The sequence below is a fragment of the Amblyomma maculatum genome, unplaced genomic scaffold (genome assembly GCF_055883805.1).
Source record: "Amblyomma maculatum isolate TAMU_Amacu unplaced genomic scaffold, ASM5588380v1 scaffold_58, whole genome shotgun sequence".
NCBI classification, from domain to species: domain Eukaryota; kingdom Metazoa; phylum Arthropoda; class Arachnida; order Ixodida; family Ixodidae; genus Amblyomma; species Amblyomma maculatum.
In genome coordinates, this window is record NW_028146783.1 from 264,186 (window position 1) to 291,068 (window position 26,883).

Below are 26,883 nucleotides of genomic sequence, written 5' to 3' on the forward strand. Positions count from 1 at the left end.
CTCACTCAGCAAATGCAAACGCTAATTGACAGGTTCTCCCCCGCAGAGGGAATGGAAAGTTCTTCCACTCCCCTCCCAGGTCGTTCCACCCCACTTCCGCCTCCTCCTCCCACATGCGACAACACAGGTGGTGGTGGTGAAAAACTTTATTTAGTGGAGCCGCGAAATACTCGTTACAAGGGCTGGGCCGGCTCCTGATCACGGGTGGTGGCCAGCAGGCAGTGCCTGACGGCGACCGCTTCAGCCCAGTCGACCAGTCTCCTTTGTGGAGCCGGTTCTGAGCTGGAGACCGCGATCTCCCAAGCCTCGTTGTCCGTAAGGCGCAATTCGGCCGGTGGTTGAAACTCCGGGCATCTGAACATAATATGTTCGAATGTAGCTCTCGGGGCCTCGCAGAGGGAACATTCGGACTGATGAGTAGAGGGGGAGAAGAGTGCCAGCAGTGCTGGGGAGGGAAAGGTACGGGCTTGAAGGTGTCTCCATGTTATTTGTTGTGGTTTAGTTAAGGAGGGGTGTGGGGGAGGGTAGTGAAGTCTTTCAGACCGGTAGTGTAGTGTAATGTCGTTGTAGGTGATCAGCCGATCTCTGGCACTGCCTAGGTCCTCGGTATCTGTTGCTCGGTCGACGTATGCTCGAGCAGCAGCATTGGCCGCTTCGTTACCGGGGTTGCCCGAATGGGCTGGTACCCAGACAAGGTCTATGGGTCGGGGGGTTTGAACGTTGGTAGTTAAGATTTTGTGAGAGGCAGCATGTAGCTGGCCTCGGGCGAAATTTTGTATGGCAGTTTTAGAATCGCTGAGGATAAGGGTGGCAGTGGAAGAGACTATCGCGATGGCTATAGCGGATTCTTCCGCTTCTACGGACGTTCGGGTAATGATCGAGGCTGATGTGATGTGTTCGAAGCGGTTGGATACCGCGCATATCGCATAAGCTGAGCGTTGTGGATATTCTGCGGCGTCCACGTAGACCGTGTCGGGTTCGTTCGCATGTGCTCTGTGTAGGGCACGTGCTCTCGCTTTTCGTCTGGCCTGGTTATGAAGGGGATGCATGTTTTTCGGAAGTGGGTGGACAGTGAGGTGATCGCGGACTGTCTTTGGAACTTCATAAGTTTCTACTGGAGGGGGACCTAATGGTCTAAGTTGGAGAAAGGAAAGAATGTGGCGACCAGTTGGGGTAGTGGAGAGCCGTCCTAGTTGGGCGATGCGGTGGGCTTCCACCAGTTCGCTGAGGGTGTTATGAACTCCCATGCCTAAGAGTCGATATGTTGGGGTGCGCTTAGGTAAGCCGAGAGCTGCCTTATAAGCGTGTCTGATGAGAGCATCCACCTTGTCTGTCTCTGTTTTTGTTAGATATAAATACGGAATCGAGTAAAGAATGCGGCTTATAATAAATGCCTGTACTAAGCGTCTGAGGTCATGCTCGCGCATTCCACAGTGCTTGTTGGCTATACGTTTGATTAGGCGGGTGATCTGATGTGTTGTGTTAGTCAGTCTGGAGAGTGTATCCGTGTTAAGGCCGTTGTCTTGTATGAACATACCTAGTATTCGAAGTTTGTGAACTTGTGGTACTGGCTGACCATCTACGGTGATGAGCATAGGGGGTTGGTGGTGTTTCCGCGGGCTTGGGTGGAGTATCAGGAGCTCGGATTTGGTGGAGGAACATGCAAGGCCTATTGAAGCTGCGCATCTTGACACCATGTCTGCCCCCTCCTGAAGAGTTTCTTCCATGCTACCTACATTCCCAGTGGTGGTCCACAGGGTGATATCATCTGCATACAGAGAATGGGAGAGGTTTGGGATCTGTGACAGCTTTTTAGCCATGGGGATGAGTGTGATGTTAAATAAAAAAGGGGAAAGGACTGATCCCTGCGGGGTGCCTCTATTACCGAGGGTAAAAGTGGGGGATTTTAGGGGACCGAACCGAATTTCTGCTGTGCGATCCCGGAGAAAGGCTGAAATGTAAGCATGTGTTCGGTTTCCCACATTCAGAGTGGATAGTGCATCCAATATAGAGGAGTGATAGACATTGTCAAATGCCTTTTGCAAGTCTAGAGCCAGCAATGCTCTTGTGCGTTTGCAGTGTCGGGGATGGAGAATTTCTTCTGATATCTGTAGCATAACATCTTGGGTGCATAGGTGGCTGCGGAAACCCAGCATTGTGTGAGGAAAAAGGTCGCGGGTTTGCATGTGTGTATGTAGCCGATTCAAGACGACGTGTTCAAAAAGTTTACCAAGACATGAAGTTAGCGAAATGGGCCTAAGGTTTGAAAGAGTGAGCGGTTTGCCGGGTTTAGGTATAAAGGTAACCTGAGCGTGCGTCCACTCTGAGGGAAGCGTTCCCTCTTGCCAGTGTTTGTTAAAGAGTTCCGTTATTGCCTGGATGGAGTTTTCATCGAGGTTTCTAAGTGTTTTGTTCGTGACCTGATCGGCTCCTGGAGCAGACGTAGTGCGGAGTTGGAGCATGGCTGCTCTGACTTCATACTTTGTGATGTCTTCGTCTAGCTCATGGTTTTGGGTTCCAAGGTACTGTGGTAAGGGTGTCTTCGGTGTGGTTGTGAGGTATGTATCTTTTAAGGATTGAATAATGTTATCGTTGTCCATGTCTATGCCATGGATAAGACGCGTCACATTTTTCTGCTGTACATTCTTGGTGTGATCGGGTTCAAGAAGGCATCGTAGCAACCGCCACGTGTCCTTAAGTCCTAGGTTTCCAGCAAGGCGGTCGCATACTTGACCCCATTGCTGGTGACTGAGCTGTGCCGCGTGCGTCTCCATTTCCCTTGTGAGAGCGGAGATGCGTAGCTTCAGGGCGCGATTGTGTTTGTTTTTAAGCCATCGCTTCTGTAAGCTCGAGTGAGCTTCCCACATGTGTAGTAATCGGCTGTCAATCACCTCCGAGGTTTGTGTGCACGGCATTTCCGATGTGGCCATGTTCACGTCCTTGTTGAGGTTAGCCAGCCAATTTGTAAGGTGGTCTATCTGCTTCGGGGCCGCGGTACGAAGATCGCGAAAGCGATCCCAGTTGGTGATTTTGAGTTTCCTCTTTACACGGGGGGTTAGGGAGGATAGTGAGAAAGAGGTCTCAATTATATAGTGATCGCTACCAAGAGAGGTTTGCGTGTTTGTCCAGTAGCATTGTGTTATGTTTTTCGTGAGTGTAAGATCGGGGTTGGTGTTGTTCTGTACACTGTTGCCGATGCGCGTGTGCTGTTGTGTATCATTGACAAGGGTTATGCCCTCATTTTGGAGAAGTGTCCAGAGTCGGGCGCCTTTACTGCAAGTCGTTTTGTATCCCCATGTGATATGGCGGGCATTAAAGTCTCCTGCCACTATCAATGGTTGGTTAGCGCTGATCTGAAGGGCTTTTTTCACGGCCGCCATTAGAGGAGCAGTTTTCCCTTTCGGGGGGCTGTAGATATTCAGAATGAATAGACTCGTTCCTTTCCGCTCTTTGGGAAGCAGCTCTATCAAATGGAAGTCGATATCTGCAACGTCCATGTTGTGATCAGTTGCTGTGTAGTTGCGGTGAACCAGCGTCGCCACTCTGTACTGAGGACAGTTTGTTGGTGAATGAGGAGTGTAATTGAGCAGTTTTACAGGGGAGTTTGTTTCCTGCAGTGCGATTACCGCTGGTGTTTCATCGGCCGGAAGGGACTGAATGTAGAGCTGCAGATTACTACGCTTGGAACGAAAGCCTCTGCAGTTCCACTGCCACACCTTAATGTCCTGTCGACGTCCTGCCATTTTGGGGCTGAGATTCGGGTGGGATCATTTGAGATACTGTGGTAGAGAGTAGCTTTTCTAGAGCAGTTTGAATCTGGATCTGTTGCTGCTGCATCTGCTGCTCGAGCATCGCTATCCGCGCGTCTACTCCAGCTGCCCATGCGTTCGTGCTGGTGGTCATAGATTCAAATTTTTCCGCAAGCTTCTCTTCGAGTAAAGCTATGGAGGCGACCAGATCAGGCTTTTGGGAGTCGACCACTGTAGGAATGTCTTGGTGAGGTGCCTTCCGTTTGGCGGGTGTATGAGTTTTAGTTGTAGATTCTGTGTTGTTGCATGTGGGAGGAGGAGGCGGAAGTGGGGTGGAATGACCTGGGAGGGGAGTGGAAGAACTTTCCATTCCATCTGCGGGGGAGAGCCTGTGAATTAGCGTTTGCATTTGCTGAGTGAGCTTTGCAATATGATCATTGAGTTTTTTTATTTGATCATTCTGTTGTTGAATTTGCTTGCCCTGAGTTTCTAGCTTTTCTTTAAGTTGCTTATTTTCTCGGACAAGGGAGGAAGATCGTGGGCCCCAGCTCACCTTATTTTCCGGCGGAGGCTGGTCGGTCAGGGGCGGGAAAGATGGCGAGCGGTTCCTGGCGTTGGTCGAAGCGGCGGACGCGGCGGACCTGGAGCGGACGCGGTTAGTGGAACTCGTCCGGTGCTTGCTTCGGGATTGCCGGGTTGTTTGCTCGGCGTCTGCACCAGCTGTCGAGCGTGTCAGTCTCTTGTTGCCCGGTCTGTTGAATCGCTCCGAGCAATCGCGGGAGCCCGTAAAATGGGGGCCGCCGCATAGAATGCACTGGGGTGGACACGTTGGAGGGTCGGTCGGTACATGGGTCTCCCCACATCGTTGGCATAAGTCCTTTTTGGGTGCCGTGCACACGTCGCTGCGATGTCCCGGACGACGGCAGTTGAAGCAGGCTTCTGCTTTGGCGATGAATGGATGGCAGTGGTAGACCGCTCCATAGAAGCGCAGCTGTTTAGGTACTGATTTGGTATTTATGAAGGTGACCAGAATTGATTTGGTTTGGCCGAGTCGGCGTGCATCGGTGATGAGATAGGAGGGGCTTTGGTTGAACGTTTTTAGCTCTGTAAAAATTTCTTCAGATGTCTGGTCGTAGATAGCATTATAAATGATGCCTCGAATGGCGTTGTCCGGAGGAGCGATATACGTTTTCATTGGGTAGACTTGGTCGATTATCTTTATGGATTCTAGTTGTACATATCTGCGGGCACGGTCTTCGGCTGGCGTGCTGATCGTGAATGAATTGTGCCTGGGGTTGATTCGGATGGCGTCTTGTGTTCGCACTGCGTCTATTGGTAGCTGCAGAGCGCTGGTGACTAGAGACAGCATATAGCCCCCGTTGTGTTTACTTAGGTCGAGGCCTCCACCGGGACGGAACACGATTTTAAGGTCTCGTGTCGGGAGCTTGGGCAACGGTGGCGGACGCTTTAGAACGGTGGAAGACTTGCCTTGCGTAGGCTGCGTTGGTGTGGCTGTGCCGGCCGGGGGCTGATGAGTCGAGCTCGTGGGGGCTTGCTGGGCAGAGAGGACATCGGGGTGAGCCATACGTCGAGCCTCCATGGCTCGGTCCCATCTTGATGCAGTATCAGTAGTCCCATCTTCAGTGCGTACCATGCCGCTGTTGGTGGGCCGTGAAGTCGGGGGAGTGAAGGGTTAGGCCTAGGCCTAATGTGGCGGTGGCCGGCTCCCAGAGCAATCTCAAAGTTTATCCGCAAATTCGGGAAGACGGACCCGAAGAGAGGGTGGACAGGTGCTTAACACCTTCATGCGTCGATTGCGGCTATTCGAAACATGAACAGTCAAGAATTCCGCACTCACGGTCGAAAATTGGAGGAGCTGATGCGGACACGAAGCGTCCGTGTCAAGCTCCAAGCCAAGACCCCCGCGACAACACAGCATCTACTGCTAAAACTCATACACCCGCCAAACGGAAGGCACCTCACCAAGACATTCCTACAGTGGTCGACTCCCAAAAGCCTGATCTGGTCGCCTCCATAGCTTTACTCGAAGAGAAGCTTGCGGAAAAGTTTGAATCTATGACCGCCAGCACGAACGCATGGGCAGCTGGAGTAGACGCGCGGATAGCGGTGCTCGAGCAGCAGATGCAGCAGCAACAGATCCAGATTCAAACTGCTCTAGAAAAGCTACTCTCTACCACAGTATCTCAAATGATCCCACCCGAATCTCAGCCCCAAGATGGCAGGACGTCGACAGGACATTAAGGTGTGGCAGTGGAACTGCAGAGGCTTTCGTTCCAAGCGTAGTAATCTGCAGCTCTACATTCAATCCCATCAGGGCCGATGAAACACCAGCGGTAATCGCACTGCAGGAAACAAACTCCCCTGTAAAACTGCTCAGTTACACTCCTCATACACCAACAAACTGTCCTCAGTACAGAGTGGCGACGCTGGTTCACCGCAACTACACAGCAACTGATCACAACATGGACGTTGCAGATATCGACTTCCATTTGATAGAGCTGCTTCCCAAAGAGCGGAAAGGAACGAGTCTATTCATTCTGAATATCTACAGCTCCCCGAAAGGGAAAACTGCTCCTCTAATGGCGACCATGAAAAAAGCCCTTCAAATCAGCGCTAACCAACCATTGATAGTTACAGAAGACTTTAATGCCCGCCTATCACATGGGGTTACAAAACGACTTGCAGTAAAGGCGCCCGACTCTGGACACTTCTCCAAAATGAGGGCATAACCCTTGTCAATGATACACAACAGTACACGCGCATCGGCAACAGTGTACAGAATAACACCACCCCCGATCTTACACTCACGAAAAGCATAACACAATGCTATTGGACAAACACGCACCTCTCTTGGTAGCGATCACTACATAATTGAGACCTCTTTCTCACTATCCTCCATAACCCCCCGTGTAAAGAGGAAACTCAAAATCACCAACTGGGATCGCTTTCGCGATCTTCGTACCGCGGCCCCGAAGCAGATAGACATCTTACAAATTGGCTGGCTAACCTCAACAAGGACGTGAACATGGCCACATCGGAAATGCCGTGCACACAAACCTCGGAGGTGATTGACAGCCGATTACTCCACATGTGGGAAGCTCACTCGAGCTTACAGAAGCGATGGCTTAAAAACAAACACAATCGCGCCCTGAAGCTACGCCTCTCCGCTCTCGTAAGGGAAATGGAGACGCACGCGGCACAGCTCATTCACCAGCAATGGGGTCAAGTATGCGACCGCCTTGCTGGAAACCTAGGACTTAAGAACACGTGGCGGTTGCTACGATGCCTTCTTGAACCCGATCACGCCAAGAATGTACAGCAGAAAATTGTGACGCGTCTTATCCATGGCATAGACATGAACAACGACAACATTATTCAATCAAAAGATACATACCTCACAACCACACCGAAGACACCCTTACCACAGTACCTTGGAACCCAAAACCATGAGCTAAACGAAGACATCAGAAAGTATGAAGTCAGAGCAGCCATGATCCAACTCCGCACTACGTCTGCTTCAGGAGCCGATCAGGTCACGAACAAAACACTTAGAAACCTCGATGAAAACTCCATCCAGGCAATAATGGAACTCTTTAACAAACACTGGCAAGAGGGAACGCTTCCCTCAGAGTGGACGCACGCTCACGTTACCTTTATACCTAAACCCGGCAAACCGCTCACTCTTTCAAACCTTAGGCCCATTTCTCTAACTTCATGCCTTGGTAAACTTTTTGAACACGTTCTCTTGAATCGGCTACATACACACATGCAAACCCGCGACCTTTTTCCTCACACAATGCAGGGTTTTCGCCGCCACCTATGTACCCAAGATGTCATGCTACAGATAGAAAAAATTCTCCATCCCCGACACTGCAAGCGCACAAGAGCATTGCTGGCTCTAGACTTGCAAAAGGCATTTGACAATGTCTATCACTCCTCTATACTGAATGCACTATGCACTCTGAATGTCGGAAACCGAACACATGCTTACATTTCAGCATTTCTCCGGGATCGCACAGCAGAAATTTGGTTCGGTCCCCTGAAATCCCCCACTTTTACCCTCGGTAATAGAGGCACCCCGCAGGGATCAGTTCTTTCCCCTTTTTTATTTAACATCACACTCATCCCCATGGCTAAAAAGCTGTCACAGATCCCAAACCTCTCCCATTCTCTATATGCTGATGATATCACCCTGTGGACCACCACTGGGAATGTATGTAGCATGGAAGAAACTCTTCAGGAGGGGGCAGACATGGTGTCAAGATGTGCAGCCTCAATAGGCCTTGCATGTTCCTCCCCCAAATCGGAGCTCCTGATACTCCACCCAAGCCTACGGAAACACCACCAACTCCCTATGCTCATCACCGTAGATGGTCAGCCAGTACCACAAGTTCACAAACTTCGAATACTAGGTATGTTCATACAAGACAACGGCCTTAACACGGATACACTCTCCAGACTGACTAACACAACACATCAGATCACCCGCCTAATCAAACATATAGCCAACAAGCACTGTGGAATGCGCGAGCATGACCTCAGACGCTTAGTACAGGCATTTATTATAAGCCGCATTCTTTACTCGATTCCGTATTTATGTCTATGTCTAACAAAAACAGAGACAGACAAGGTGGGATGTCTCATCAGACACGCTTATAAGGCAGCTCTCGGCTTACCTAAGCGCACCCCAACCTATCGACTCTTAGGCATGGGAGTTCATAACACCCTCAGCGAACTGGTGGGAGCCCACCCCATCGTCCAACTAGGACGGCTCTCCACTACCCCAACTGGTCGCCACATTCTTTCCTTTCTCCAACTTAGACCGTTAGGTGCCCCTCCAGTAGAAACTTATGCAGTTCCAAAGACAGTCCGCGATCACCTCACTGTCCACCCACTTCCGAGAAACATGTCCGTGTGCTGTGCGATGTCAGCGCACGTTAAAGATCCCCAGGTGGTCGAAATTACTCCGTAGACCTCCACTACTGCTCCCCTCTCTCTCTATCCACTTTCACTCCCACCTTAACCCCTTCCCTTACGGCGCGGTTCAGGTGTCCACAGAGCAAGTGTGACAGATACTGCGTCTTTCCCTTCCTATGAACTAACCAACCAGCCCCTTCATAACCAGGCCAGACGGAACGCGAGAGAACGTGCCCTGCACAGAGCACATGCGAACGAACCCGACACGGTCTACGTGGACGCAGCAGAATATCCACATCGCTCAGCTTATGCGATTTGCGCGGTATCCAGCCTCTTCGAACACATCACATCAGCCTCTATCATTGCCCGAACGTCCGTAGAAGCGGAAGAATCCGCTATAGCCATGGCGGTAGTCTCTTCCACTGCCACCCTTATCCTCAGCGATTCTAAAACTGCCATACAAAATTTCGCCCGAGGCCAGCTACATGCTGCCTCTCACAAAATCTTAACTACCAACGTTCAAACACCCCGACCCATAGACCTTGTCTGGGTACCAGCCCATTCGGGCAACCCCAGTAACGAAGCGGCCAATTCTGCTGCTCGAGCATACGTCGACCGAGCAACAGATACCGAGGACCTAGGCAGTGCCAGAGATCGGCTGATCACCTACAACGACATTACATTACACTACCGGTCTGAAAGACTTCACTATCCTCCCCCACACCCCTCCTTAACTAAACCACAACAAATAACATGGAGACACGTTCAAGCCCGCACCTTTCCCTCCCCAGCACTGCTGGCACTCTTCTCCCCCTCTGCTCATCAGTCCGAATGTTCCCTCTGCGAGGCCCCGAGAGGTACATTCGAACATATCATGTTCAGATGCCCGAAATTTCAACCACCGGCCGAATGGCGCCTTACGGACAACGAGGCTTGGGAGATCGTGGTCTCCAGCTCAGAACCGGTTCCACAAAGGAGACTGGTCGACTGGGTTGAAGCGGTCGCCGTCAGGCACTGCCTGCTGGTCACCACCGTGATCAGGAGCCGGCCCAGCCCTTGTAATGAGTATTTCGCGGCTCCACAAAATAAAGTTTTTCACCACCACCACCCGACCTCGGCGGCTGCGTTTCGATGGAGGCGAAACGAAGTGGCGTCTGTCTGCTGTGCGATGTCAGTGCAAGCTAAAGTTCCCCAGGTGGTCGAAATTACGCCGTAGACCTCCACTACGGCTCCCCTTTCTCCCTTTACACTTTCACTCCCACCTTCAACCATTCCCTTACGGCGCGGTTCAGGTGTCCACAGAGTAAGTGTGACAGATACAACGTTTTTCCCTTCCTGTGAACGAATTATTATTATCAACACACACAGCGCGAGCTCTCTCGCCACAGAAGTCAAGAGAGAGAGGGGCACGGAGGCTGCCACGTGATCTGGAGAGTAGAGGACGCGCTTCTCCCTCGCCGCCGCGGCATAATCAGGAGGGGAAGTGCCGGTGACGTATGCCTTCCCACAATATGCAAGGAAAAAAATGGAAAGCAGACCGCGGAGAGAAAAGGCCGTGTTACCATGTTATAACTGCAACACTCACAGGTTCGTTCTATCAGTAGGTTCTAGCCGTGCTTAAACACGCACAATTTATTTTTCGTACACTGAAGCCTTTTTCAACAATTACGTAGAAGGAAAAGTGCCCTTGTTTCGCTTAAAAAAAGTGATCTCGCCAACAATGGGAACCATACAAAGGTTCTCTGAGCCCACTGCGCAAAATTTGACTGCGCTGCAATGACTACACTTTATTTTGTGTGTGTGCTGACGGTGGACATGGGTTTGAATAGGAGCCTTCTACTGATTATACACAGCAACTGCCGTACGACAATATTAGCTCCTGTTTTTATCGGCTCTAAGCAGCAGCGATTATACGCTCCTAATGTAAAGTTAATAGGAAGGTCCGCCTCGTTGGCTGAATGCCACGATGGCGCTGCAGGTCGTCATTGCGTAAGATGCCACTCACTTTCGTGGGGGCATCGCGCGGCGGCCCCCTTGTCCGGGTAGGGCCCTCACCTCGAACTAAAAAGCTCTTCCAGACTCCACTTGGCCCTGGGGAGGACCTTGCCGGAGTTGTTGAATGGATGATGATGGGCTGATGAGTTATGTGTGACTCTGGGATACGGCACTTCCGGGTGTCAATCCCCCTCCCCATCTGACAACGGCAAGGTCCCTGTGACCTTACTTCCGAATCGACTAGTAACAAAGTCGGGCAACAATAGCTTTGTTTACTGGTATTAGCGTGCGCAATAAGCTAGCGATAAAACTGGCTGTAAATATGATAAAATATGATACCATGAAACACGCTTATGCATTGTGGTTCGCCTTGAGCTGCATTGAGTGAAAGCCTTCCTAATCTGGCGTTATTTCGTGTTTTGAAGCTATTTTGGAGTTATTTACTTTTCTTAAGCACACTTTGTTACTCCAGGTAACCTCGCTCCTCTCTTTACACGCAGAACGATCTCAAGTGATTTTGTATGTGGGGAGGAATCAAGTTTGTCGATCGAAGGTGAATACGCATGGCATCTTTTTCCTACTGTTAGTTGCTTGCGCATAGTCACAACTGTCAAGCATCTGCCTGATCATCCAAATAGTATTTGAAATAGAGTTTTCAACGCTGTGAAAGAAAAGCAAACACGAAAGCACCGTTTAATAAAAATTATAAATAAGAATGACATTTTAGTCTTGAGAGATAGAAACAGTTAAATTTGTGTCATAGAGAAAACGTGAGTTAATAATGTAAAAGCCGATTTGCTGAGTTGGGACATGAAATGTGGAGAAATTGTAATTATGCCATTAAAGGTCAGGCTCATAACAAAGCTCATAAAACGAAATGGTACATTCATTATAAAAAATTGAGATAATTAGACTTTTTCTTATAGAGGACGGCAATGACCGAATTGTAATATTTGGAGCGTTAATAGCGTACATCACTGAAGTACGGAACATTATGTTGCATTCAACTTCTCGTTTTTGAACTTACTTGTACTTAAGAGCATATTTAAGACCATGCTAAAAACCTAATAGCGGTTACAATGGCATCCTTCATGCTCTGAGTCGTTTTGGGACGTTAAATGCCTACAAACCAATCTAGAACAAAAGAAAACAAAGCACACATAAAAGTTCAATTTGGGACCCACAAAGTACTGACACAAATTGTGCAGTAGTACGGTTATGCTTTGGGGCCGAGAATATGATTAAGGGAAGCAAACAGGAAGGACTCAAACTGGCGGCCACGGTGGGTTGTAACGGTGCCAGGAGAACCAAACCGAGACATTCACGCAGAGATGAAGGCGCGGGAAACAGTATCCGCGACGACGTCAGGAATGGTGACTGCCTCCGGCTAGCGAGATAAGTGGTCGACCATGGTCAGGATATAACGGTAGCCTCGGGGCACGGGTAGAGGCCCACAATGTCGAGATATACATTGTCGAAGCGACAGCCAGGTGGTAGGAAGGCCTGGGAAGGCGTCTTGGTATGACGATCGGCCTTGGTCGTCTTGCGGGGCAGCATAGGCGCGTGCAAGTGCGCACATCAGCGTTGATTCCGGGCCAAACATAGCGCTGGGTGAGAAGTCGCTGAGGAGCCCGAATGCCTGGGTGGCAGATGTCATGTAGAGAATGGAAGATGGGGCAATGTAGAGAAGCCGGAACAAAAGGGCGGAGAAAGTCTGTTGACATATCGCACCACAAGGGCTCGGACGAGCATTGATAGTGCACAAGCCGTAGTCGGAGGGAAGGGGGTTCTCTCGAAAAGCACTGAGCTCACAGTCATTCTGCTGGGCAGAAGAAAATGCTGCCCAGTCGACGGTGGGAGAAGGCATGTCGACCGCGGCGATACGAGAGAGGGCATAAGTGGCAGTGTTGGCGGCACCTTGCACTAGTAAACTACGAGATATAAGCGAGTAGGTGGAGTTCGCTTGAGACGTACTTCGAGGCGTTGGTGCGGAATGCAAAAGCCAGAGGCATATGATCGCTCAGCACGTGAAACAGGCTTTCTTCTACAAAATGCCGAAAGTGCTGTATCGCGGAGTAGATGGCCAGGAGCTCTCGATCAAAAACGCTGTAGCGGGTCTCAGCAGGAGGTAGCTTCCGAGAGTAAAAAGGCAACGGGCTCCACTTGGAGTTGTTGTACTGCTGTAAGACGGCTCCGATGGCAAATCTGGAGGCATCCACCATCAATCTCGTAAGGGGGTTGCTGCGCGAATGGACCGGAAGCACGGCGTTCACGACTGCTTGTTTTCTTCCGCTTCCGGCAGTAAAGGCGGCCCGGGCTTCTGATGACCAAGAAATGGCAGAGGACGGGCCAACGGTTGACGGGAAGAGGTCAGTAAGCGGGCGAAGCAGCTCTGCGCAATGTGGGATGAAGCGACTGGGAAAATGTACCAGCCCCTGGAATTGCCATAAGTGGCGCAGTGTTGTAGGCTGGAGATAATTCTTAATGGCCTGGACAGTGGACGTGAGAGGGCGGGCACCCCTCCGAGGATACATGATGACCCAAGAACTCGAGCTTAGAGGCACCAAAGCACACTTGGAGGCGTTCAAAACCAGGCCGTACTAATTTAGACGAGTAAACAGAGCACGTAGGTGTTGCTCATGATCTTCAGGCGTAGGGCTGGCAATGAGGACATTATCCGGGTACGCGAAAGCACGCGGCAGGTCCCTCTTCACCTCATCCATGAGCCGCTGGAAGGCTTGTGCCGAATTGCGTAGTCCGAAAGGCATCCGCAAAGGGCGCCGTAATGGTGGCCCTAGGTATATCGGCGGGTTCGATGGGAACTTGGTGATACGCTTTCACCGGGTCATTTTTGCTAAAAATGTTGCAGTCGGCGAGGCGCAACGTAAAGCTCTGGATGTGGGCAGCGGGTAGCTGTCATGGGCATTTTTGGCATACATTGGGATCGGTATTTAGCACTTATTTAGCTAGGACTTGCATTCTAGTGTTCACCTTAGCAACATTGTGCCATGTGTACACATCCATTGAATGGGTGCCTTACGGTCGACTGACTGATGACTGAGTTCTAAGTTCTATTTAAAATTGTTAGTGCAACATTGTAAGACGCGATAAGATAATGCAGACTACGTTATCCAAAGCCTACCGTATAACCTCGGCGCCTTATAATGCGCATAAATCAGCATCAGAGATCGCTCAGTTATCTAACGCAGTGCTTATCAAAGATGGTATCTTTTCCTTGGCTTGGATTCGAATTACACTGCTGCCAGTTTTCTTCGAGCGGCTACTCAATGAGGCTACAGGCTCAACCCGGCGAAAGTCAATATATGAACGCATATAAAAGGAGATAACAGCCACTGACACCAAGGGAAGCAGAAGGTACATTTGGCGTCGATCAATGTGAAATAATAAAGTAATCAGTAACTTTGGGATGCGGAGCGATGACCATGAACTTAATCAGGGAAGAGAGTGAAGCCCTAACTAGGAGTCTAGTGCTTCTACAAAAAGCACACAAAGCAGTAACGGGGGCTTATTGGTTGAACATTTTCAGAAATTTGCGCGTTATGGCATAAACAAACACACAAGGCAGCAGGAAAACTTGCCCTGCGTCCGTCAGTTTACCTGCTTACTTGTGTGTTTACACCGTAGCGCGCGAATTGCTTTGCAATCTACAAGAAGACTAGCCGGGATGAGCCCATATGTCGAAATATCGACAGGCGTGTGGTGCGTTCCAGGCAGCTCTCGCATTAATATTCGGGTGTTTGCACGGACCATACGACTACAGTGTGTTCGAAAAGATGATGAGCTGAACAACTGCTGACTTGATAACGATGATATTACCTTCTTTAAACTTCGCGCTGCCTTTAGGTGTGCAGTTTGGTTTAGAATAATGTAAAACGGTGATTCAAACCTTCCCCCTTTGCAGATTCACCTCTTGTAATCCCTCGAGCTGATCGAGCACCTACGTCACCTAAAACACCAACCCGTCCGAGAAGAAGGCCCCTTGGCTCAGGTGACACAGGTCCACTTATTATGGGAAACCAGCATGGTCCAGTGTTTCACCCACCTTCGCCAACTGGGCCCCAGCCTCGTCATCCTTGGCAGCCTACACCTACTGGACCCTTGCCTGCAGGTCCCCAGCGTCCTGGTCAGCCACATATTCCGCCAAAAGACGTCAAGCCACCGTATCGAAACAGGCCGATGAAATGAAATCCCATGTTTATTAGAACACCGTGACTTTATATCTCATGGTTACGAATTCTACGGGCTAATAAAGGAAACATACAGCCTAGAAAAAAATACTGTGTTATGCTGTGGCCACTCTATTCGTATTGAAATGGGCTTTCAAATTTTTCCCGCTGTAATATGAATAAACGTAGCTGTAATAACCGTATTTGCACTGCCACCTCCCCTCCCCCCCCCACCCCCACACATCTTCATCAAACAGCGTGAATGGTTCCGGCCAGTCATACCCTTCTATTGCTGCCTTAAAATCGGTAATCCCAAAATGCAGTCAAGTACATTAATGATATACGTCCACATCGATAAAGTCCTACCGGCTACATGCTTTCGCTTACGTCACACAATGACGTCGATTGTTCTCAGCACGAGATTCCCTCATACGTCTCTTGCTCTAAAGGGCCATTATACCATCTGATGCATGGGCCACGGTGTCGTATAGCTATCGGCCCTTTGATAAGGTGCTCTATACTTCCTCTCCCCACCGTAAGACACATCATGAATTCCTACAAGTTTACTTCAGGTGAGAAATGGTTGAAAACAAAACGTTCTTTATTAAGAGTTTGGAAGTTTCTAACGCGCAGCTATAGATTTGCTACGCGGGCCAGAGGGGAAACCTGTGGCCAGGGAAGTTCAGACAATATATTGATATATCTCAAGACTGCTCAGCTTATAATAACGTTTCTCAGCTGCCCACCGCGAAGAAGCGGTCAATTACTATGAACGCATAATTATATACAATGCGTTTAATTATAAATATGGTTTACTTATAATTAATATAAATGCAATTAATATAAACGCATTAAAAGTAAAATTTGAAAATTACAGATACGTCACGGCAACGTTAATGCAGTCGCATTCTCCCAATGTAGTTCCTCCGCTGACGTAATTTTTATCAATTCCAGATTTTGAGGAGTTCACTTCGAGTAATAAATTTAAAGACAAAAATTCGGGATCAAACCGAGTTATCCAGCGTTATTAAGCTAACGGAAAAACAATTTTGTTTGTACGGGTCATTCTTGCTGCTGATATTCGAAAATATTTAGTTGTAATATTATTACCCTTGTCTCATCACTTGAAGAGTACCTTCACGCTGGATACATCTCGCCAGCCGTTTTCCTTGACATCAAGGCTGCTTCTGACTCTGTATTTCATCATGCAATTCTCGCAGCCTTGGCCAGCCTTGGCCAGCCTTGGATTCGGAGGAAAGCTTTACACCTGGATTGGACACTATTTTCAAGAGCGGCAAATTTTTATGAGCACTCCACATGGTCAAACTCCCTTTGATGCAGTGAAGAGGGGCGTACCTCAGGGAGCCGTGCTCAGCCCTCTCCTGTTAGATATTGCCCTTATACATATAACAAGAAACCTTCCCCGTGGAATACGCATAACAATTTTTGCAGATGATATTTGCATCTGAAGTGCACCAGGTTCCCGTTATACGAATTCAGAGAGCAACGAATTCAGAGAGCTTTAATGCACATCTCAATGTACCTGGCTCCCCGGGGTCTTCGCTTCTCACCAGAAGAGTGTTGCTATGGCTTTTACAAGGAAAAGAATGACTCGATACCCGCTCCTTCTGTGTGGACGTTCACTGTCCTATGTACGATCACACCGGTTCCTAGGGGTTATAATTGACAGTAACCTCTCTTGGGCCCCTCATATTAAAAAAAACTCCGTGAGATAATCACTGCAGCATCACATGTTTTCAGATTCATGGCGGGAACACGATGGAGCAGCAACTGCCGATCTATGGTTCTGCTTGAAAATGCCTGCGTGAAGGAGCGCTACGCTACTATTTACCGGTGCTTCAATGATTATCTCCAACAAGCAAGAAGATTCTTGAAGCTGCACGTAACAACTGCTTGCGGATATGTCTTGGACTCCCAAAGAGATCATTTGCATCAGGAACACTTGCAGAAGCAGGATGCCTCCCGCTAGATGTGACATGCTGCCCAAGAAACTATGCGCACCCATCTCCGACATGTCCTCCAAGGGAAGAAGCATTTCTTGCATCGTGTCCACCAGACTCACAGCAACTCTGGCTTTGGTCAAGCAGCACAGTTTCTGCCCCTCCCTACTATTATTCAGCTCCGTAGTTTACTACCAGTCATCTTTCCTCCATGGACACTATCGTCTTTAAAGGTGAATATGTCTGTCCCTGGCGTAGATGCGAAGAGCCGCATGCCACAGGCAGCCCTTCTGCAAGCCGCTCTCGCCTACATAGTCAAGGAATATACGCAGCACACTCACGTATTCACCGACGGTTAAACTGCTCTAGACACTACATCCTGTGGTCTTTATATACCCTCAACAAACCATGTCCTGTCTTATCGGCTGCAGCGGAAGACATCATCTACGACAGCTGAGCTCCATGGCATTAAAGAGTTTCTCTCCTATATCCTGCGCCAAACTCCCGGAATGTGGGTTATCTTCACTGATTTTAAAGCATCTCTGCAAATCTTGAATAACCTGCTGAATAAAACCAGTCATAATCCTGTTTCCCTTGACATCGGATATCTTCATCATTTGGCTCTGCCGCAGGCTACTGCATAACATTTCAGTGGATACCAGCTCACTCTGGCATTAAAACTAATGAAAAAGCAGATGAAGCGGCTCGCAAAGGCAGCCAACATCAAATATACATTAGGACCTTCTTCATGAAATCTGGAGCATCCCAACTGGCTAAAAACTCTGCTTCCGAAACAAAGTATCGACTTTGGAGCTTGCCGACGCATCGCTACCAATTTTTTTTATTCGATTGACCCACATCTAAAATCACGACTTCCTCCGAAATATCCTCGCCAACTAGAAACTCTTTACTACCGACTTCGTCTAAAATGTGCGCACACAAATGGCTTGCGCTACCGTTTCGGTGAAATGAACAGCCCGTATTGTGACAACTGTGGCTTGATTGAAACTGTGGAACGTATCCTACTTGAGTGCACTGCGTACGCTGAAGAGCGTGCAAACTATGAGCACAGCACGGAGAAGCTCTCCCCAGTGCCTTTAACAATGAACAGTGTTTTAGGTCCCTTAGCCTGCCCTAGGCAACACAGACTGGCGATGAACTTTTTATTTACATATTTGAAAGACATTGGTTGGACTCCTTGACAAACGTTAAACTCACCTCGCATGCTTCCCTCAGGCATTTTGCAAGGTGTGAACTCTATAAGTACATTTGATTTCATTAATTGATTTTATATCATTAGTCCACGAAGCACCTTAACACGTACTTAATGGCCGCGTTTTATCTCCCCCTTAAATTCTATTATTTCCCTCACTATTCTTTTTGAATCATTGCCTTCCGAATTCCCCTTTCTACACAGAGTAGCATGCCAGCGAAATCAAAACGCCGGCAAAATTCTCTGTTTTTCCAATAAATATTCTAAACGCAGGACATATGCTCGTTATCTCAGAAAACATGGAAATGGTCGAGCGTGCCCCCGGGGGTGTATTCCACTAGATATTTTTCTTTTTCATCCTCATACATTTTTTTTATGTGTGCATATCTCGGCTCCAATCCCCTGCGCAGCACCAGCGTTAGGTCCACGATTAAGGGCCATCTTCAAATTGTGAGTAAACTGGAGAATGTTACAAGTATAAATATTTTAAACGCTATTTGTATACGTTGGCGGGAATGGTCTAAGCTTTTGATGCATATACAAATTTGTTTTTAAAGTTTTTTTTTTTACTGTCAGAGCGCAGTCAGAGAGGCCTTAGAAAAGCTGTGGACTACATTTTAAAGTATTTATGGAGTAATGGTCTGTGTGGGATAGGATGATACATATTTGATGAAAATATTGATATAGAGCGCCTAAGCTTCCGACACGTAGGAATTATTTGATTATTGAATTATTGCTGCACTCCAATGATCAAAAACGGCATTCCGTAAATATCCATGGAGTCTGTTTTAAAATAATTATGACGAAGCAACCCTGGATCATCGTAAGATACCTTTATTAACATATCTAATATCTTTTTCTGTGCTTGTGATGCCTACCGAAGTGTTGCTTATTGCCTACTAAAGAATTTGTGGCAGCAACAGTGGAGAACAGGTAATTGCCATTATGTTGCACTGGGTATCCAAAGTGGCCCCTATGATCTGGATATCCCATCCTAAAGTTTTTAATCACAGTTAGTGTAAATGAAAGTGGAGGCGACAGCTGAAGACATTTAATTGGTACTAAGCTGCACTGGCTCACTGAGCGGCCACGAAGATCCCACGTTCTTATCGAACGTTTAGTTCGCACTGAAGCGAAAGCATTAGCTTATTATAGTTATTGCCAATATAGGACGCTGATTCTATTCAACGGCACATGCAATCCCACGTTACTATCGTAAATGTTTTGACTAACAATCGCTGGTAGCAAGGTGAATGCAGCAGATGACATTTAAATGCCAATGTCTAACTCTCCAGAGTGGCACCAATCATCCTCTGTTCGAATCGACAATAAGTTTAATTAATTTTTATTTACTTATTTTACCCTCAGGTTAGGTACAATTATACATTTCACAGAGGAGGGGCAAAATTTACAACAATAAGAGCGAGCAATGAGAAATGTAAGCGAAATACCATTTAGGCTGCAAAGAACGAAGTCAAGTAGCAGAAAAATCCGACAGGTCATAAACGCAACGAAAATTAGTTGTAGACACTATAGAGTAATACCTGATTTATCGTGTTTTTGAAATGTTCTATTTCTTTTCTGAATGCGCTAGTTTAAGGTAGGTCGCTCCAGTGGTTATCTGTCTTAAAGAATGAGTGTAGTCGTGTTGATGTTTGACAGTGTGGTAAGCTGACATTGTGCGTGTGATCGCGGCAAGAGGAAACAGAGATGGCTGGATCCAGATAGCGCAAAGATCAGAGTTATGATAATAAATTTTATGAAATAAACATAATCAATATATCTTTCTTTGAGTTGATAGTAGCGATAAGTCAAAAGTGGTTTTCATTGGTGTAACACTGGGTTTCCTTTTTTGATAGTCGATAATAAAACGAACCGAACGAACAATTTTTAACAGCCTCAAGTTTACCGATTGGTGTGATGTGGCATGGATCCCAAACTGATGATGCATATTGCAACTACGAAAGGACATAAGATTTATATATAGTAGCTTTAAGGATGATTCGTACCATTATTAGCTACAACTTGAACACATGAGGTAAGGAAGGCACAAGTCTAATTTCGGGTGTTCGGGTCAATGCTAAGGACAAAAGTTTCGGAGCTGGACTGCAGAGCACAGCAGAAGACCTGGATCCTGGCTGGAAGGGGCACACGCGGCAGAGTTACGTACACGCACGTGAAGAGCGAGATTAACGGCTGGCTTCACGACTGTATTCGCCCTCTGCGCAGTGGCAGAGGAGTCAACAGACCACGTGGTATTCGAGTGACCAGCTATCTATCCTCCTGCTCGTCACTACCTTTAGTACTTTAGGCTTGTAAGCGGAGAGGCAGCCTCGGTGAATGCGATCGAGGCTACGAAGAGACGGCTAGAGTTTTGGTGGTGAGCAGCAGCAGAGAGCAACATCCCTGTGATGCGGCCGCAACTTCAGTGATTTTTAGGGTTCTTTTCTTTACTTTTTTGGCCACGCCTTTAGCTTTTTTGAAGTTAAACCAGCGACCCGCTATAAAGGATGGGTCATCGTCACCATCACAATCATCATTGCTCTCGACAAGGAGGTGTAGGCGACTCGGAGGCGACTGCTTACTTTATGGACCGGTGTGGCATCCACACATCGGTGAGCAGCATCGCTGATATCCCCGTGGCCAGCGTAGAAGGAGTGCTTCCCAGCACAGTCCACCAAATATCACCGAAAACTTCCCAAAAAGCGAAACAGCGCAGCTGGTCTTCAATGAGGCGGAGCTCGCTGACCCACGCGCTCAATCACCCTAGAGATCAAGACGACGCTTGGCCATCCCCGAAAATATGGTTCTACCACATGGTGGCGCAAGAATAGCAAAATCTGTGTGGTAATATATGGGCTGGTATTCTACGCTACCGCATCATACCCTGAAAGACGAAGCGCAAGTGTTCCCCATATTTTTAGAACCGTTTCGACATGCACTTTAAAACCAACAGTACAAAAGAAAATTTCTAGAAGAACCAGCGCTAAGAGAGCGGCCTAATGCAAGCTTTCGCCAGCGGCCCAGTGCCTCCTCGCTCCCATCGACCGGGACGCCCCGTAATCTGTCAATAGGTTATAACAGACACCACAATAAATGCTGTGGCGTGGTGCGCGTGTCCCAGAACATGTGCCGGACCCTCCTCTCTCCCTGTGACCTTGGTGACATAAACGCAAAACTCTAGAAGGCTCGATGACCTTCGCGAGACAATGGATAGAGGGACACAGCGTTGCCTAAGCAGCAGAGATTGCTCTCTCTCTCACTCTTTCTCTCTCCTAGAGTGCTATCATTTCTAAAAATGTATGAGTGGGAAGAGGCCATCCCGATGCGGAAATATTTCTTGGTCAGGTTTCAAGAAGGTGAAAGCTGTGAGCTGGGGAGTTGTGAGCTTGTGTAGCTCACACGCTATGCAAGGTAAGACGTTTGAAATGGGAAATGTAGTTGCTTCTAACTCCTGTATGAACGCTTTCATTTTGTTATTAGCATCATATAAAGCTCTGTTCATCGGTTTCCGCGAGTGTCATCGTCCTTCGTCTCCGTGTGAACTACACGTTATCCGCAAAGTCGACATTTACAAATAAACGGAGTGTTGATTAGGAAAAGAAAAATATTTAAAAACTTCCTCAAACATCAAACATTCATCTGGTTGCGTTAAACTATTACGGTTATACCGGCACCGAGCCAGACAGGCAATGGTTTTGGCTTGGATGAGGGGAGGCAGCAGGCGCGAGGCCTAGCTGCCGCTGGGTGACAGAGCCCAGGTCTGCCGCACCCCTCAATGCAGGGCGCGGTAAGGGCTGGAGCTGTAAAGTCATTGGAACGGACGGAAGGACATTTATCGTGACTCTGCAGGGCCGGTGGTACCGCCGGATTCCTTGACTCCGCACGTTTCTCAGTTGGCTGGATGGCCTTTGCTAACAGGTCGGCGATGCTGCGACTTATGCGCTCATGCCGACGTATGGGGTGGGTCTGGAGTACTACCCAATCGGCCAATATATTGTCACGTATGTGATTAAGGATATCAAGAGTAGCAAGGGGTTAGCTCCGATACAACAGCGGTGAGCAGCACAGACGCAAAACCCGCAAGCGACACTTCGCCGTCCTTCACTCAGCCATGCGCCACCTGGCAACGCTAGGTGGCATTACCCCCCCCCCCCCTTCCGAAAAAAAAGAAAAAAAAATGTGGAGACGGCCGATGAGAACGGTGTGCAAAGTAAGAGAGTGGTCACAGGAGGTGGCCGTGCGTTATCGTTGGTAGTACGGCTTCAGCCGCACAATGTGCACAATGTCCGAGCTGGGGTTTCGACGTTTTGAAAGTGCGGCGCCGTCTGGAATAACTTCATAACTGAGGTCACTCACACGACGCAACACTTTGTACTGCCCGAAGTAGCGGGAAAGGAGTTTCTCTGACAAGCCTGGACGGCGAACTGGCGTCCACACCCAGACGTGGTCCCCCCCAGGTTTGTAGTGAACCTGGCGGTGCCGGAGGTTGTAGCGGTGCGCGTCAGTGGTCTGCTGCCGCCCGATGTGCACACGGGCAAGCTGGCGGGCTTTCTCAGCGCGGATGGCATACTGCAGGGCATCTGGGGGAAGCTGGTCATCATCTGGGCACGGGAGCAAGGAGTCGAGCATGCTCTGAACTTCGCGCCCGTACACAAATCGAAATGGTGTGAAGCGCGTTGTTTCTTATTGGGCTGTACGTTGGACGTATTATACGCAAATGTGACGTACGGCAGCACCTCGTCCCAGGTCTTGTGCTGCACATCGACGTACTTTGACAACATGTCCGCAATCATCTTATTTAACCTTTCGGTAAGACCATTGCTCTGCGGATGGTACGCTGTGGTCTTGCGATGGGTTGTGTAATTCAACTCAAATATGTGGTCGATGAGCTGCGAAGTGAAAGCTGTCCCTCTGTCTGTAATGACATATGAAGGGCGCCATGCCGCAAGACTATGTTATGCATGAAAAACTCGGCTACTTCGGAAGCTTTGGCATGAGGGATTGCTTTTGTCTCAGCGTATCGGGTCAGGTAGTCAGTTTCCATTTGTTTCCGGCCTACGGCAAAGGGAAAGAAAGGGCCAAGGAGATCCATGCCGATTTGGTCGAACGGAATACATGGTGCTCTAACGGGTTTGAGAAATCCGGCAGGCTTCAGGGGCGATGTTTTACGGCGCTGGCATTCGCGACAGCTTCTTACATAGCGTTTCACAGTTGCAGAGAGTCCTGGCCAGTAATACATGTTGCGGACTCGAGCAAGCGTCCGTGAGTAACCCAAATGACCAGACGTCGGTTCGTCGTGGCAAGCAAGTAGAATATCCCCACGGAGCTCGCATGGTACTACCAGAAGGTAAGCTCTTTCTTGGCCTTGGGAGTTTCTTTTATACAAGACGCCTTGCTGCATACAGAATGAACCAATGTGCCGAGATAGGCGTCGAGGGAGCGTCGTATCACGCCCTTCCAGATAATAGATGAATGGAAGGATGTCTGGATCAGCTCTTTGTCGATCCCTGAGCTCAGATGCACTGAGAGCTCCTAGAAAGCCGTTGTCGCCATCGGCTGCAGCATCGTCAGTGTCAACGGGGGCTCGTGAAAGCGCGTCACCGTCTTCGTGTTTGCGGCCTGACTTATAAAAAAGAGTTATGTCAAATTCCTGAAGCCGTAAACTCCAGCGTGCAAGTCGTCCCGATGGGTCTCGCAGATTTGCCAACCAGCACAAACAATGATGGTCCGTGACGACTTTAAATGGTTGGCTGTAAAGATAGGGGCGAAACTTGATAGTGGCCCACACGACCGCCAGGCATTCCTTTTCCGAAGTGGAGTAGTTCGTTTCGGCGCGAGAGAGTGTGCGGCTAGCATAGGCTATTACTCGCTCGATCCCGTCTTGATGCTGAACAAGGACCGCGCCAAGACCGATACTACTGGCGTCAGTGTGCACCTCTGTGTCAGCCGCCTCATCGAAGTGCGCCAGAACAGGGGATGTTTGAAGGCGCTCGCGAAGCAAAGAGAAGGCCGTCTGCTGCTCAGAGTTCCACTCAAAAGAGGTGTGCTTCCTTGTGAGGCGCGTCAGAATTTCGCAATGAATCGCCGATAATATGCGCACAGGCCGAGAAAGTGCTGAACAGCCCTCTTGTTAGCTGGAACGGGAAACCGTGCGACGGCAGCAGTCTTATCGGGATCCGGGCGCACTTCATCGGCGCTCACAACATGGCCAAGGAACTTGAGTTCTGTATACCCGAAGTGGCATTTCCTGGGCTTCAGCGTGAGATCCGCAGAACGGAGCGCTTCCAGTACAGCTCGAAGGCGTTCGAGGTGTTGGTCAAATGTTTCGGAAAAAACAACTACGTCGTCCAAGTACAAAGACAGATCTGCCACTTGAGGCCAGTGAGGACGGTGTCCATCATCCTTTGGAATGTAGCTGGGGCAGATCACAATCCAAATGGGAGTACTTTGAATTCATATAGGCCATATGGACTGACAAATGCGGTTTTTTCTCGGTCTCTTTCGTCTACTTCGATTTGCCAACAGCCGCTTTTCAAATCAATAGATGAAAAATACTTCGCACGTCGCAATCTGTCCAGTGAGTCATCGATGCGCGGCAACGGGTACACATCTTTCTTTGTCACATTATTGAATTTCCGATAGTCGACACAAAATTGAAGAGTGCCGTCTTTCTTCTTGACCAGGACTACTGCTGAAGACCACGGACTTTGTGAAGGCTGCACAGCACCATGATCCAGCATCTCCTGAACCTGCGTCTGGATCACTTCTCGTTCTTTGGCAGACACACGATAAGGCTGCTGTCGTATAGGGCGAGCGTCTTCATATGTAATGATGCGATGTTGTGTGATGGGCGTTTGACGAATCTTCGAGGAAGAAGCAAAACAGTGCCTGAAGTCCAGCAACAGTAGCTCTAAGGCCCGCCGTTTTTCCTTCGACAAGTGGCAGTTAATGTCGATGTTGTGAAGAGATGGCTCATTAGTTTCGACTGCCGCAGATGCAAAACAGACCGGATCGTGCGTAACAGGGTCAGCGAAAGCGATAGCAGTTCCGAGAAACAAGTGCCGGTGCTCATTTGAAAAATTTGTGACAAGGAGTGCAGCCCGGCCATTGTAAAGCGACAATAAACTTCGAGCAGCGCAGATGCCTTGAGCAAGCAGGAGTGAATGGTTCGCTTCCACTGCAGCATCGCCGGCACGGAAATCGTCACAGGTAACTTCCACAAGAACACTGCTTCGCGGCGGCAGCGAGACTCTCTCGGCGGAAACGCGAAGTGCGGCATTGCAAGGACTGCTACTATCTCGTTCGGCAGATTGTGCCATCGAAAATGTGACGCTTCTATTTCGCAGGTCGATAACTGCTCCGTACTCTCGCAGAAAGTCAGCGCCGAAATTAAGGTCACGGGAACAGTTATCGACCTGTTTTTTCCTATATTGTCTATTCCTATATTGTGTATTCCGATAATTTCCTATATTGTCTGAGGGTTAGAGCGATACTTAACGCTGTCAAGGCATGCAATCTTTTACCGAATGCCGCTCAGCCCTCCTCGCCCACCGCAGTGTTTCGAGGAGAATCAAACCTACCACTGCGGCGGTACAGGTCGACACAGTTCATACTTACATTGCTTAATACATCGCGGGGACATATATTTTTGCAGGTGATTGGTACATTACAACCCCACGAACCCGAGCACGAGTGTTCAAGCGGCCATCTACCGTAGTTAGACCCATGTCGCTCAAGGCACGTGGGGTGTTTATTGCGACCGCTACTATACGTTTGCCACAACGGCATGCTTAATAAGCACCATAAACCCGCAAATCTGCACGGCCTTCTCATTTCCCCCAACTTACAGCAAGAGCTGCAGAACCATTCAATAATAATATTAATTGGTTCACAGGAAAGGAAAGGCGCAGTATCTGTCACACTTGTTTCGGTGGACACCTGAACCGCGCGCCCTGTCGAAAAAAAAACTGCAGAAAATTTTCTGATGTTACGACTAAGGTTTTGTGCGGTTTTTGACGGGAAACCTGTTGTGTCAACAGAACATTCTGTAGTGGCATCAAAAATTTCTGCAGTTACAACAAAAAAGTGCTACACAACTACAGACAACAGCAATATATTACAGAGAAACTACAGAACTACAGAAAAGTACTGCAGAACTACAGAAAAATCAGATGGTTATGACAGAACTACATGATATTTCGTCGTATTTTTAACACAGTTCTGTAGTTTTTTCGACTAGGAGGGAAGGGAGTGAGGTGGGAGGTAAAGTGGAAAGAGAGAAAGAGGAGCCGTAGTGGAAGGCTACAGAGTAATTTCGACCACCTGGGGATCCTTAACGTGCGAGAAGTTGCATTTTATCGCTTTAGTAGCGGCAGCCGTCTCAAGGTATGTGTTTATTCTGACTCCTGAGCATGAGCATTCCTTCAACTCTCGCGCTGTTCTGAGCCGGAGACGAAAACGTGTTTGTATTGATTCATGGTGGCAGAAGCCGACGCACGGTGCGATGGAGCATCAGTTACGCCTTTCGCCGCGATACCCCCACGCGGGGCGCTTGCGGAGCTGTAGGAGGTGACGAGGAAATTGTGAGGGACCATCATTACGTAATGCGGGTGCCGGAGGGGAAACAAAAATAATCTAGAGCCCTAGGACACGGTTGCCGCGGTGCCATCAAAACGAACGGCCAGCCATCAGCTCTAAACCTTGGATATATGCGACATTTGTTTCCGCGAAGTTTCCGCGTCAAGAAGCGCAGCGCAAACGCGGCGTCCTGCTGGAAATACATCAAATGACAAAGCGGCGAGCAACGCCGCGGAATCCCTCGATCCAAAGGCAAATGT

The 26,883-nt window shown here is 48.7% G+C and overlaps 1 long non-coding RNA gene across 1 annotated transcript in view; it reads left to right on the plus strand.

Annotated features, from left to right (window-relative positions):
- The window catches only part of LOC146170738 (uncharacterized), a 38,755-nt gene extending 23,790 nt beyond the window's left edge, over positions 1–14,965 (plus strand). The window contains exons 2-3 of the long non-coding RNA XR_014703126.1: positions 11,183–11,235; positions 14,605–14,965. This is a non-coding gene — a long non-coding RNA (uncharacterized LOC146170738). The remainder of the gene's footprint in view (positions 1–11,182; positions 11,236–14,604) is intronic.
- The last annotated feature ends 11,918 nt before the right edge of the window (positions 14,966–26,883 follow it).